Source organism: Lampris incognitus, chromosome 3, assembly GCF_029633865.1.
Source record: "Lampris incognitus isolate fLamInc1 chromosome 3, fLamInc1.hap2, whole genome shotgun sequence".
NCBI classification, from domain to species: domain Eukaryota; kingdom Metazoa; phylum Chordata; class Actinopteri; order Lampriformes; family Lampridae; genus Lampris; species Lampris incognitus.
This window is the reverse complement of record NC_079213.1, coordinates 99738615-99752082: the sequence shown is the minus strand read 5'-3', so window position 1 is coordinate 99752082 and position 13468 is coordinate 99738615. Positions and strand designations below refer to the sequence as shown.

Here is a 13468-nt window from a genome sequence, read left to right as displayed (position 1 = left end):
ACATGTATTGGAGGAGGCATGTGGTAGTCTGCAGCCCTCCCCGACTCCGCAGAGGGGGTGGAGCAGCGACCTGGACAGCTATGAAGAGTGGGGTAATTGGTCAAGTACAATTAGGAGAAAAGGGGGAAAAAATCCAAAAATTATGTAGCCAGGTGGTAAATTCCATGTAACCTGTGTAAATATGTCCAGTATAAAAAAGAGAATATATTTTATTTTGATTTAACTATGTACAAGGGATGAGGTATTTACAGTTGTTGTTATGTTAAAATATAATTTATATATACAAACCATTTTAAAAAGTAAGATTGTACCTAAGGGAACAACAAATATAAAAAGGGTTAACTCTTAGCTGTTACAATCTGGTGCCACTAGAGGGCGAGATCGGTGAATTTCTCCTTCTTGTGCTCAGGGGATTCTGGTCCTTTTTCCGGTTGAGTAAGCTGAGAGATGCAGGCGAACTGCATTCTGAGTCCATCTAATGAAATCCATGGGTAAATATGCCTTAATGATGCATCTCTCGATCTGATATTATAGTGTGGAGGTTAATAGTTGTATCCTATATAGTAGTGTTGGACTGCAGCTCATTCCACCAACTCATTTTCGTCTATGTGAGAGCGTAGTCCTGCGTGTTTGTTGATAAAGCAATAGGAGAAGATGTTCGGTCTCAAACCATCCGTTTTATTTAGCAGTAAATGGATAGAGCATACGGAGCTCTGGGTCTACATCTTCCTATCCCTGACAAACAACAGAGCGTGTCAGTTCACGAAGTCTGACTGACTATTCTTTCCCTGACCCAGTCTTTTATACTATACAAAATGTTGACTAAACATGAATGTGTTGTCTTCTTTGTGATTGGTCCGTTGATCTGACTCCATTTCCGCCTTGATGATATCCGGACTCCAAGTGATCTCCCTCTGCAGCTGCTGTCGTGAGATCCTGTTCCTGTTTCTGAAACCACAGAGCACAGCACATCCTGTATCTACTCCCCCCAGGGCAACAGCACCCTTGTTGTTCCTCTTACTACTCAGACATTATTGTAGCCGCTTCCTTCTAACGGTTAGTGCCCCTCAGTGCCCCTCAGTCTTTTACCTTCTATGGGGATAGACACAATCTTCCTCTTGGGGCATCTTATCCTGTTATTGTCACCCACTTCTCTTCCTATGGCTTACTCTGCATTTCTCTGTCTGCTGACATACTCAATACTTTTCCACTGCCCCTATAGCCCCTCATGTCCTTGTAGCAAGCCTTGTTCTTTATGCATATGATTTCCCGATGATTAATCTATCCTTATATCCCTTATTCCAATCAATACGTTGTAATCATCTTTATTAAACATCACAGCATTGCATTTATCTACAGTAGTTTGACTGATGTTTTGTTTTAAGGTGCAAATAGCGCGATGAATGTCGTGGGATGTACAGATTGTCTGAGGAAGTCCAAACGTGATTAGCAAGGTAACCGAGCCTACAGTAGAGCCTCGTTAGCTAATTATGCATTTAGTTAAGTTGAGCAAATGTTTCTATAAATGTATCTTTATTTCATGTAGCTATTGGGATTTTTGAACAAAGCCAGAAGCTCAACTTGGAGGTCCCTGTGAAGGGAAATGGAACGTGAGTGTGCTTTAAGTATTACTGTTGAGTTGAATTCTCACATTTTTCATTGTTGCTAGTGGGGTTAGAGGGCATGTATGTTTATTGTGTACATCTTTGTGTTATCTTTTAGTGATAAGCTCACTGCCGTATTTTGATTTGTTTTTGAGTTTTTTTTTTTATTATTTATTTTTCATTAAATCTTTCTGCCTAAACTATAAAGTCGGAACTTAATTACTCAATTCAATTTAGAGCGATAACACAAAAAATAAATAAAGAAGCCCAAAAGTAGTGATTGTGTCCTGTGTGTACCTATTTCCACGGGTTACAATTAAAAACACAAACAATGTCCCAGAACATGTGTAGTCAGGTCCAGCATTACTGGGACTATTTTTTTATATATTTTAATACTATAATGCATTGAAGCCAAAAACCTTTGTGGGTCTGTCGTGGCAATTATTTAATTCCACTCTGACAATAGATGAGGAGCTAGACAAATATCTCTTACAGTTTTGTCACACTTTAATATGTTCATGAACCGACACACAAAGCATAGATACTAAGAGCGTACCCTGATCTCAGAGCGCACTCCCTTCATACCTTGCAGCTAAACCTGCTGAGGCATTCATTCATTCGTCATCAGCCGCTTCTCCGGGGTCGGGTCGCGGTGGCAGCACGACCTATGTTATACCTGCAGCAAGCTAAATAGGGCACTCCAGACACCCCTCTCCCCAGCAACGCCCTCCAGCTCCTCCTGAGGTATCCCAAGGCATTCCCAGGCCAGACTGGACATGTAGTCCCTCCAGTGAGTTCTGGGTCTACCCCAGGTCTCCTCCCAGTTGGGTGCGCCCATGAAACCTTCAACGGAAGGCGGCCAGATGGCTTCCTAATCAGCTGAGTGATGCTTATTGTAAATAAGTTTTGGTTGTGGGCACAGTGGTATGTACCCAGAGTTTCTCTGTAATCCTCTTTGGAAGAAGAAGTTTATGTTTATTTCTGGACTGTCATCCTGATGGATAGCAAAACTTGCATATTATTCAAAGAGTCAATAGGTCAGGTCTCCTCTCATCCTTTTCTTCCAGCTCGTAATTCTCCAGGGCTGTTTCTTCAGACCTTGTTACACTCATATGAGCTTCCCATGTTCATACAGAGAAGACACTTTATAATGCTACCTTTGTTCTGCTACACATGTGCTTTAAGCTTCTGTCTAAGCTATATAGACTAAATTTAAACGTAGCATAAATCATACATGGTCAAAGATTAAAAGCAAGCAAACATCATTTATGAATATAAAGCAGACAATTTGCCCTCACTTAATGACTTGATTGATTATGACTAATGACTATTGCAAACTGTTCTCTTCTCTCACATCTTTTCTTTCTCAGAATGATGTCTTCTCCTTTCTCTCTTTCTGTGTGTGAATGGTGTCATGTGAGTCTCTCCCTTGTGTGCACGTGTAGTCGCTCCTCCTCCCAGGTCTCCGAGGTGATGGTGGTCACCACCTAGATGCAGCGCTGCATCCCCCTCATCACATTTTCTTTTTATGTATATCTTATTAATCCATATAATTTTGTTATCCTGTTTCAATGTTATATCCTTCTCTTACTAAGATGTGTGACTTTATTTCTTTTTGTTTTTGCATGGTGATGCTGGTCGCGTGGCTTGGGTGCTGGGCTATTCCGGTGGCGTCTGGACACTGCGTGGCATCCTGCGCATCATATTCTTCATATATTTTAGAATTCTGTTATCCTCTTTCAATGTTGTATTCTGTAAATTGTGTAAACACAAAATCCATTGACCGTTATCCGTCTTGGGAGAGAGATCCCTCCTCTGTTGCTCTCCCTGGGGATTCTTCCTATTTTTTCTCCCTGTTAAAGGGTTTTTTTTTTAGGGAGTTGTTCCTTATCTGGTGCAAGGGTCTAAGGACAGGATGTTGTGTTGCTGTAAACCCCCTTGAGGCAAATTTGTAATTTGTGATATTGGGCTATACCAATAAAATTGACTTGACTTGACTTGACTCACAGGGTCACTGAACTAGTCTAGCAGCAAAGTCCTCAAAAAAGGCCTTAGTTTTTGAGATACCCCTACCCGAGGTAGAACAAAACACAACGATGATGTTTTGTTTTTGTTTGTTTTTTTATTTTCTGTGTCTCCCATTAATGAAATGGATTGTTGTAAACTTTTATTTTGGGGGAAATTTTGTTTTTTTGTTTTTTTGGCTATTCCTGAAAAAGAGCGAAATTAGGCCAGTCCGAGTTGGGGAAAAGTGACAAAAAAAGCTCATCACTTGTGAATGCTCACTCTTCATCAAATTTGCTGAGGTATGAATCAGGTGTCTGCCCTACGTCACCAAAGAGTCGTAATGTAATTTACCTAAAAAATATACTGAAATATAGTCCTGTAAACATAGCTCTAGTGTAGGCGGAAATTGTACTTTTGTGGTGACAGGAAAAGAGGCCTCCTTTACTTTTCTCTCATTTATCAGAAAAACACAAATCCCTATCAAATACACCATTACTGAACTGTCTAGGATGCTATTGAACAATAACCAGTGGCTGTATGGAGATATCCAGTAGAGCTATATTGCACATGAGATTTCTTTAGACATACCCCTTCTCTGAAACAACCAAATTAGGTCATTCTGAATGGGGGAGAGGTGGCATAATAGCCTGTAAGTTAAGAATGCTTATTGCTCACTCTAATGGTCATCATATTTGGAGAGGGAAAGACCAGGTGGCTGAACTGTTGTGCCCCCACGCGCATTCCAGTCACAGTCACTTTCCCAGTCCCACTCAGCACGTCACCGTTGAGGTTGGACCCGGCGTCTCCTTCGGCAGCAGGTGTTGGCAATTTCCATCAGGCCAGCTGTACCCAATTACCATCTGGGCATAGCTCTACTTAAGGCTGCTGAAGACAGACGTTGACAGCTGTGCGGCCAGTCTAGTCTGCTGAAGAGCCTCTTCGCGTTTCCTAGAACTTAACCAGTGTCTCTAAGTTTGCTTCATTTCCTGTCGGTGCCAATCTACCCTGCTGTCTCCTCGGTTCTCTTCCAGGCTCCCTCCACTCCAAACGCAGTGTCTCCCATCTCCACGTATGCTCCCACCCTCGATACCTCAGAGCTCCTCGCCTCCATCTCACCCCCAACCTCTCCAGGACCCCAACCCCTCTTCAGGACCCTTACCCCCCACTCCCTGCGCCCCCGCCACTCTGGACCTCCTCTCCCACTCAGACGGATTCCCTCCAACGCCCACGACCCCGGACCCCTACTCGGACATTCTCCCAGGATTTCGATTCGGCTAGGTTCGCACGCACATTTACAGCGCTCACTCCATTTACATTACGCACCACACATGGCTTTACGCACGTTAGACGGTAGCTCTCCACACAGCCACGTAGCGTAGCACGCACCCCATTTACATTCTGTCCAGGCACCCACACACTGCACACTAGCATATGTTTAGATAGGGACTTATTTTATTAATAAAACCCTTATATTTGTTTCCTTGTCTCTGCCTCTGGGGGTACCCGGCACATTTGGCTGTTCAGAATTGGTTGGACCTTTTAACATGAACTACATCACCAAATAGTCAAAATGTGAGTAACCCAAGGAGGCTTGGCTGCCTCTTGCCCTATCACAGCGTGGTCGAAACTCGGCGCAGCTCCTCCACGAAGGTTCGGTAGGACTGGCAGGCGGGCGCATGCTGCTCCCACAAAGCAGTGGCTATTGTATTTAGAAATCACGTCAGGACACAGCGCTGTCGCTCGACACAACCTCTCCGTGGCATTCTTTATTTAGACTGACACAGCATCAAAGGCAGACCCGATCAAACAACCCAGAGCCCGCAGGCATCACCAATCGATCCCAGCACAATAGAGCAGCACCAAATCAAATGCAGCACTGTCGATGTGTGCAGACATAACATTCCCCCCCCCCCCGGCAGGATTTCAAACATGAAAGGTTGACAGAAAGTCCTCTAGGTGGCCAGGGCGTAAACGTGTGCGAACAGGTTGCGGGGCGGCCTGAGGCTGGGCAGGCCGAGGTGGGGAGGGAGAAGGCAGGGGGAGCTGAGGCCCAGGAATGTCTGGGGCCCGTGTAGGAGCTCCATGAAGCCCCGGGGCGTCTCGCCATGCTGAGGGAATGGCTAAGGTTGTGTCACCAGCTGTGTGTGGCGGAGCTGACACTTTCCGTAGATGACTGGAGTGCCACCGAGTGCCATCGCTGAGGAGGTAAGTGGCTGGGCCCAGCTGACGGGTGACTTGGAGAGGAGAGAACCAGTATGAAGCCATTTTATTGTCCCTGTGGGGCCTGGAGACCCTGACCCTGTCTGACACATTGATGTCTGGCACCCTGGTTTATTTTGACTGGTCAAACCGTTGCTTCATCCGCGTCTGCTGACGAGTGACTGAGGCTCTGACCCCAGAGGGAGGTGCCTGAGGTGTGGAGGGGCGGAGCCTGTCAAGGGGCATGCACAGTTCCCGGCCTAGCATGAGAGAGGCTGGGGAGACGCCTGTGGTCTAGTGCTGTGTGGCCCGATAGTGCAGCAGAGTGTGACGGATGGCCTGCGTGAAACAGCACCCTTGGGCCATGTGTGCTCTGAGGCCGTTCTTCAGTGACTGGTGAAAACGTTCAACGCCGCCATTGGCCTGGGGGTGGTAGTACGCAGTGCGTATATGACGGATGCCCTTGCTTTCGAGATAAGCAGTGAACTCAGCAGAGACCAGCTGAGGGCCGTTGTCAGTGGTGATGGTCTTTGGGAGGCCCCAGCAAGAGAAAAGAGAGTCCAGGAAGTCGATGATGATCTGTGAGGTCACAGTGCCGGAAGTGGTGAGTTCAGACCATTTTGAGTGTAGATCGTAGGTGACCACCATGAAGCGTTGGTGGTGGGGAACTCCATGGATCTCACCACAAATGTCCAACTGCAGGTGTTCCCAGGGCTGAGAGGGCCAGGCGAGAGGTTGCAGGGGTGGGGGAGCCTGGTGGCCAGTCTTGCCACTCACAAGGCAGGCAGAACAGTCCTTCACCAGAGCCTCAATATCTCTATCTATCCCCGGCCACCACACCAGGTCTCGGCAGCGCTGTTTCAGTTTCACAATGCCCAGGTGGCCTTTATGCGCCATATTCAAAACACGTGCACGGAGAGCAGCTGGGACCACTGTGCAAAACCCACGTGCCACGCAGGTGTCGTTCCAGCAGGAGAGCTCCTGTCTGACTCGGGCGAACGCAGCCAGCTCCTCTGTGACCTTGTGAGGCCAGCCGTTCTGGATGTAGGTGCGGAGCTGGGAGAGGACAGGGTCCTGTTCGGAGGCTGCCCTCAGCTCCTGCAGAGAGACAGTGGCCTGGAGGGGTGTGTGTAGCATTTGGACAATGTCCTTTTCCACACAGTCAGTGTCCGTCTGTGGAGCTGGGGTGGAGACAGAGCGAGAGAGCAGGTCGGCGACAACATTGTCTCTGCCTGGGGTGAACTGCAGGCTGAAGTTGTACTGGCGGAGGCGGTCAGACCAGCGGTGCAGCCTCAGGGGTTTGTGGCCTGTCCCAGATGTGGACAGCAGCGCTGTCAGGGCCTGGTGATCTGTCCTGAGGGTGAAGGAGCGGCCATAGAGGTAGAGGTGCCACCTTTCACAAGCCCAGATACAGGCTAACGCCTCACGCTCACCCACGGAGTACCGCTGCTCAGTCAGGTTGAGGGCACGGGAGGCGAAGGCGATGGGCTTCTCCACACCGTTCTGGGTTTGAGACAGCACAGCCCCTATCGCTTTGGCTGATGCGTCACAGGTCACAAAGGTGGAGCTGGAGATGTCGAAGTGAGCCAGCACTGGTGGTGAAGTCAGTTGAGTCTTGAGATCACGCACAGCGTCACTGCATGCCTTTGACCACACCCATGGCTCGTCCTCACGCAGCAGCTGGCGCAGGGGGGCTGTGGTCGCAGAGTACTGGGGAAGAAACCTCAGGTAGTAACTTGTCATACCCAGGAAGGAGGCGACCTGGGCGGCCGAGCTGGGCTCAGGGATGGCCTGAATGGCGTCCACGTTGGATTGTAGTGGAGTTACACCGCTCGCTGACAGCCAGAACCCCACGAAGTCGATGGCTGGCACAGAGAGGACACATTTCTCAGCATTGAGAGTTAGCTTGTGCTTGGACAGGGCTGCGAAGACCATGTTGAGGCGCTTGTCGTGGATTTCACTGGTGGGCCCGTGTACCACTATATCGTCCAGATAAATGGCCATGCCCAGTATGCCAGCCAGCACGGAGACCATGATTTTCTGGAAGCAGCTAGGGGGGGAGCTGAGACTGAAAGGCATCCTGGTGTAGCGAAACACTCCTGCATGTGTCACAAAGGCTGTGAGGTTTCGGCTGCTGGGGTGGAGGGGCACCTGTAAGTACCCCTGTTTGAGGTCGAGCTTGGAGAACACCTCAGAGCCATAGAACTGAGCAGTGAGTTCTTCTGAGGTGGGCAGTGGATACTTATCAGGGACCACTGCCTTATTTACTGCACGTAGATCGACGCAGACACGCAGGCCCCCCCGACTTCTTCTTAGCCACCACGAGGTTTGAGACCCAAGGTGATGCATCCACCGGTTCAATGATGCCAGCTTCCAGCAGTTGTTGCAGCTCGGCGGAGACCCCATCACGGAGAGCCAACGGGATGCGGCGCAGTGGTTGGATGACAGATTTCACAGCAGGATTGAGGAGAGGTTGATGGGCGAAGGCGGAGAGGCAGCCAAGCCCCATAAACAGCGATGGCCACTTCTGCTGCCAAGGTGTGGCAACAGTCAGGATTGCTGCCCCCCTTGTGTCTAAGAGGGAGAACCCCAGAGCGGAGAACAGGTCCAGGCCCATCAGGTTGGCCCCACGGCGTGCCACATGAAAAACTGCATTGGGCACCAGCTTGGTTCCATAGCGGACAGTCACTTGGAGAGAGCCAACCAGATCGATTTTGGAGTCACCATACCCACAGAGGACAGCTGAGGGTGCGGACAGTGGCAGTGAACCGAAAAATTGACTGTAGGTATCAACATTCAGGAGAGACACACCTGCACCGGTGTCCAACAGCAGGGGGATGCACACATCATTAATGTTGACTGTGCATGATTTGAATGACACTGGCCCAGAGCTCACCTTGTGAATGACGGCGGTTGAAGACTGGGGGGTGTGGCCCTCTGACCCAGCCGGGGAAGATCGACAGACGTTGGCAAAGTGATTGTGCTTACCGCAGCCACGGCATGTCTGGCCACGGGCAGGGCAGTTCTGAGCCCTTGAAACATGAGACCGAGACTCACAGTTACCACAGGACTGTTGAGGGCGGGGCCGAGAACGCCGTCGTTGCAGTTGCAAGACGTCCCCAGTGGAGTCGGCGCCCGCCTCGCTCTGGCTGGGTTGCGTCTCGAGGGGCAGCCGTGAGTAGAGGGAGGAGTCGTTGGCAGCTTGACTGGAGGTGGCCACTTGCTGTGTATTTAGCATAGCAGCACACTCAGCTGCTCCCTCAACCTGTAGTGCGATGGTAATTGCTCTGGACAGCAGCAGATCGTCTTTTTCCAGCAGGAGAGTCTCACGCACCTTTGCGTTGTTGGTGTATTCGATTAGCTGGTCGCGAACCATCTCGTCCTGAAGCGCGCCTAACTTGCATGAGCTAGCTAGCCCTCGCAAATTAGCTACGTACTGCCGCACAGACTCACCAGGCAGTTGGTGTCGCTGACGGAATATAAATCGCCGAAGGAGGGCACTCTGTGGAGCAGCGAAATGGGTGCTCATAAGTCCCACAGCTTCGTCAAAGCTTGTGACGTTCCCCAGAGTCCCGAGCACACGATGACCCTCTGCTCCCAAGCAGTGAAGCAACAGAGCCGTCTTCCTAGCCTGGCTCACGTCGTCGAGCCCTGAGGCGATGATGTAATTTTCAAAACTATGTAGCCAGCGAGTCCATGGTACCGGAGGCTCGCCAGGTAATGCCAGGAAGGGGGCAGGTGGTGGGAGAGAGATATCAGCCATCCTCGTCGCCAATATTGTATTTAGAAATCACGTCAGGACACAGCGCTGTCGCTCGACACAACTTCTCCGTGGCATTCTTTATTTAGACTGACACAGCATCAAAGGCAGACCCGATCAAACAACCCAGAGCCCGCAGGCATCACCAATCGATCCCAGCACAATAGAACAGCACCAAATCAAATGCAGCACTGTCGATGTGTGCAGACATAACAGTGGCCCATGCAAAGGGAGGGCCAGACAGGAGCTGTATAATGAACGAGACCTTAGCCATCTCGTTTACAAACTCGGAGGGCTGAGCCCCAATGGCTAACTCACATTGGACCAGGAACTGGCGGCAGGTCTCGGGGTTCCCAGAATACTTCTCGGGGGGGGGGGTGCAGGTTAGGTTCTGGGAGTTGGGATGGAGTAGAAGGCTGATCAGTAGAGACGGTCAGGTTGGGCGTTGCTAACACAGGTGGTGCTGTCTGGGCAGGCTGTAGCTGCTGGAGAGCGGTGGTGAGGCTGGTGATGGCAGCCATCATCTGCTGCTGTTGAGCTTGGACCTGCTGCAGCTGGGCGCGATCCACTGTCAGCTGCTGAAGCATGGGGTTGATCGCGCCAACAAACCTGGACACGGAGCGAACGTTTGCCTCTAGCGACTGAACCTTGTGTCCCGTTCGCCCAGAACTGCACCTTGGGTGGTAATAGCGTTGTGCAACTGCTCTAACTCTGCTGGGTCCGTGTCTGTCCGAGTTTTGCTGTAACACAGTGTATTTGGAACCAAATGCAGAGAAGAGGCAGAGGCAGTTAGTAAAGTATCTAGTCTCTTTACTGGACTTCCGCAAAACACAAAATAACAAAAGACTACTGCCACACAGCAGGCAAAAATGCAAACCAGAATAAACATACAACACTAAACTACGCAAAAACACTCACACAGAGGAGGCTGATGAAACACTCTCACACAGAGGCAGATGAAACACTCTCACACAGAGGCAGATGAGGGTTCAGGATCCAAGCGCTTCCGCAGACAAACGTGAAGCCTCTCCAAGACTCGACCGGGAATGTCTTTCTATTGTACATAATAGTACAATAGAAAGTACATAATATGTACTATTATGTACTTTTTATTGACTTACACACAAATCACTAACCCACTGTTTCCTATCTTATCTCCCTCTGGGAGGGGATCTCCCCCTGGAGAGTTCTACATTGGAGCAGACGACCCTACATGGAGTCCCAGCATGCAACGAGGCCGACAACCACATGATCCCACCTGGCCAAGTGTTAAGCTAAGAAGGCGGCCTCTAGCCAAGACCCTGCTATTGAAAACAGGCAGGTTGTTTTCAGGAATGTAACTAGCTATTCCAGTCCGTTTATGACACTGACTGCAGTGGAGGAAGGGCAAGTGGAAGTAAAAATTGATTATATGATTGACAGAAATGACAAATATGGCCATTTTAACCCCTTTCTTTCTGAAGAAGAGTGAGTTAAATTGAGATAAGAATACAGCCATATGAGCCCACTCAGTCGAGTTTATCAAGCACAAACCCCTTTGTCAGTGCTACCAGGGACAGTTACTGCTTTCGAGACTGCGACATACAAAGTGAAGACCCGCTATTATCATGTGCATAACCACCAAACTCATGCCCTGACATTACAGCTGCACAATATAGATACGCCGTCAGCTGATGCCATTGCAAACCCATTTTCCTCTGCTCATTTGGGGAGTTTTATCCAGAGCACACCATGTCCTGTAATCCCCCACACTCTACATGCCCAGGGCTGCACACCTCTTGCTGTAACCCACCAACAGACTCTAAATATGGATATTTACCAGAGCGAGGGCATAGCCACACTACACAGTCTGGCTATGCGTCCCCAAAATGTGAGCGGCCAAAATCACATTCACGCCGGGTTCGCCATGCACATTACCAGCCTTCGTCGGACAGTGAGGAGGACTACGATCACAGAGAAAGTCCCCACTCTAGTCCTGGTCAGTACGATGGCACCACCCCATGGAAGGAGTTCCTCCACAGGTTCGAGAGCTGTGCTAAAGCTAATTGCTGGTCAGAAAAGACTATGGCTGCGCACTTAGAGTTCTGACTGGTGGGTGCGGCAGCGGCAACTGTCCACAGAAATCCCCGGTCATTACAGTGGGATTACAGCTGCCTGGTGGAGGAAATGGAGACTGCATATGGGCCCTCTTCAGAACATGCGGCTGCAGTGGCTATCGAACTGAGACAGCGTGTCCGCAAACTGGGTGAGCCTCTTCATGTTTTAAGGGATGACGTATATGGAAAAGTATCAGTAGCCTACAGCAGCAGGGCTGAGACTGAGCAGGACGCCACAGGCGTACAGTGGACCTCACCTCCAGCTACTGGCAGGTCGAGCTGAACCCTGGAGCACGCAGCACTGAGATGCTGCACTTTTTCTTTTTTGCTATTGCCCCACTCGTCAAAGGACTTGGAAGTCTAGTGGGTATACTTAATACTCCCAGGTGGACTGAATGCCTATGAAGACTATACACCTATGCATGTACAAGAACAAGAAAAAAAACACATGTTGTTGTATGTTATTAAGGTGCTGGAGTGGAATTGTGAAAATTGCCATCCAGAGTGGGGGTAGTGTTATAGGAGCAGCATAGCAACAGTGTAGTTTCGTTAAGAGAATAGGGAGTGCGTAGTGTTTTGACGTAGCGTGTGCGAGTGGTGGAGCGAGGGAGAGGGAGAGTGGGGTGTGTGTGTGTGTGTGTGTGTGTGTGTGCGTTAATGTTAGCAAGTTAATAAGATAGCAAATATATTTTACGGAAGAAGTCACGGTATCACTTATAAATGCAGCATATTTCTCGAGGCCAGTGTGGTGTCCCTGTGCGTGTTTTTTACGACTGCCGTGTGAGTAAAGTGAGTCAATGATCCCGAAGCGAGTTACTCAACGAAACTTCGGCCCTGGGGGAGAAAATACTCCCCTGTGTTCCTCGACTACGGTCTGGGGGCTGAGAGCAGGGAAGAGCAACACCTGGATCCAGCACACCAGCCAGGAATACCCCACCTTCCCTCCTGACTCCTGTCCTAGCTGTGCCGCTCCTACACTGCCATTTAATGTCCAGATCTCTGCCCATGACCTATATTACCTACTTAGATTGACATGTTCATATACCAGTCACACTCATGCCCTTTAACTGAACTGATGACTACCCCGATTTTACTTCCAAATTAAATAATCTAGTTTATCTTCCCATCTAACTACTACTCCCTTGATTGTTACTACTCTACTGGGGTCAGCTCAAGGAGGATGGGCATTTCCCCCTCTGAGCCAGGTTCCTCCCAAGGCCCCCCCCCCAAAACACACACACACACACACCCATTATCGTTTTATATGAATGTATTATAATTTACAAACAAATGTACTGCAGGGAGTTTGTCCTTGCCGCTGTCGCCCTATGCATGCTCTGGGGGGACAACTTGTGTAAGGTGAAAACCCTTTTTGTCAGAAGCGTTTTCAGATGATGCCTGTTGTGAAATACACTATACACGTAAAAATGAATTGAAAAGTGCTTCCATGTGTTGTTATGGGCCTATGAAGTCTGCACTACAGTGGACAAGGTCTACCTTCGGCCCCGCTATGATTCAGAGCCAGACCTCTCCCTACGCAACAAGAGACTAAACCTGAATATGTATTGATAAAAGTACAACATTATGCTGTAAAGTATTTCTAGATGCAGATTCCATTACAAAGCAGTCGCATGTGGGAAAATCTATACTTAGTGTACTTTAAAGGGTGTCTTTAGATTGTACCGAAAACTGATGGCACAATTGAGGGGCCTGGAAAAACAGTAGTTTTTTTCCCAATCTGGTCAATTACAAACAGTTAAGTCACGCTGCTAAGAAATAAAGTAGCACTACAGTGATATAGA

At 49.1% G+C, this 13468-nt stretch overlaps 1 long non-coding RNA gene across 1 annotated transcript; it reads left to right on the top strand.

Annotated features, from left to right (window-relative positions):
• Window positions 1–1414: 1414 nt before the first annotated feature.
• Window positions 1415–2774, top strand: LOC130110766 (uncharacterized). The gene is made up of 3 exons (XR_008810063.1): window positions 1415–1454; window positions 1547–1610; window positions 2197–2774. It is a non-coding gene; the product is annotated as an uncharacterized LOC130110766 (long non-coding RNA).
• Window positions 2775–13468: the final 10694 nt, after the last annotated feature.